The sequence below is a fragment of the Rhipicephalus microplus genome, chromosome X (assembly GCF_043290135.1).
Source record: "Rhipicephalus microplus isolate Deutch F79 chromosome X, USDA_Rmic, whole genome shotgun sequence".
Classification (NCBI taxonomy): domain Eukaryota; kingdom Metazoa; phylum Arthropoda; class Arachnida; order Ixodida; family Ixodidae; genus Rhipicephalus; species Rhipicephalus microplus.
Genome location: NC_134710.1, coordinates 283,850,578 through 283,852,080, shown reverse-complemented (window position 1 = coordinate 283,852,080; position 1,503 = coordinate 283,850,578). Strand labels below are relative to the sequence as shown.

At 40.3% G+C, this 1,503-nt stretch overlaps 1 non-coding gene across 1 annotated transcript; it reads right to left on the bottom strand.

Moving 5' to 3' along the window:
• Positions 1 to 292: 292 nt before the first annotated feature.
• Positions 293 to 365, bottom strand: TRNAT-UGU (transfer RNA threonine (anticodon UGU)). Its single transcript has one exon. It is a non-coding gene; the product is annotated as a tRNA-Thr (tRNA).
• Positions 366 to 1,503: the final 1,138 nt, after the last annotated feature.

Here is a 1,503-nt window from a genome sequence, read left to right as displayed (position 1 = left end):
TACACGGAGCCAATGACTCATACCAATTCGTTATATCGCTCACTAGTACGAGGTGAACAACTGGGATCCTTATCTCCTATCTACTCTCTCTCGCTGTCGTTCTTTCTCTGCAGAAATCACGTAATCATAAAAAGCGAACATGAACAAAGGAAGAGCGACTGCACGCACATGCTATATATATATATATATATATAACAGACAGTAATGCCAAGGAATGTACAGGGGAAGTTAGTAGAACCAATGGAATGTAAATAAGAAGAAAGAAGAAAGAAAAGTGGATGAAAAAATTACCAGCTGTGAGCAGGAATCGAACCTACGACCTTCGAATAACACGTTCGATGCTCTAACCACTGAGCTATCACAGCGGCCGTCCCTCCATCCACTTTTTGGGGTTTATATGTGAATTTAGAAGTAGGAGTGAGCTTCTGAATCAGCTGCCTGCTCATAATAAGTTCACGTGCTACGTGACGCCAAACATGCGAATAAGAGTGTTTTCACACTCGTTGTTTGGCTTATAGATGGCGCTGACTGTCACTCCTACTTCTAAATTCACATATAAACCCCAAAAAGTTGATAGACGGACGGCCGCTGTGATAGCTCAGTGGTTAGAGCATCGAACGCGTTATTCGAAGGTCGTAGGTTCGATTCCTGCTCACAGCTGGTAATTTTTTCATCGACTTTTGTTTCTTCTTTCTTCTTATTTACATTCCATTGGTTCTACTAACTTCCCCTGTACATTCCTTGGCATTACTGTCTGTTATATCTCATTAATATTGTGCTAAAACACGGAAATACGAGCCCTTAGGTATACACTTCTCTCCCTTATTTCATTGAACGAGGGTCTCGTACTGGCAGACTTGGTGTGATTAGGTTGTATAAGAGGAACATTTAATCAGCTGCCCGCTCATAATAAGTTCACGTGCTACGTGACGCCAAACATGCGAATAAGAGTGTTTTCACACTCGTTGTTTGGCTTATAGATGGCGCTGACTGTCACTCCTACTTCTAAATTCACATATAAACCCCAAAAAGTGGATGGAGGGACGGCCGCGGTGATAGCTCAGTGGTTAGAGCATTGAACGCGTTATTCGAAGGTCGTAGGTTCGATTCCTGCTCACAGCTGGTAATTTTTTCATCCACTTTTCTTTCTTCTTTCTTCTTATTTACATTCCATTGGTTCTACTAACTTCCCCTGTACATTCCTTGGCATTACTGTCTGTTATATCTCATTAATATTGTGTTAAAACACAGAAATACGAGCCCTTAGGTATACACTTCTCTCCCTTATTTCATTGAACGAGGGTCTCGTACTGGCATACTTGGTGTGTTTATTTTTTTATTTTTTTTATTTTATTTATACTGTCAATCCTCACTTGAAGGTCATTACAGAGAGGGAAGCATAGGATATGGAAAGTAAATACAGACATTGATATTTTCAGCAACTTTGAACAATAACACAATAGCTTATTCATTGCTCGGCAAAGTAAACATCAAGAGCACATT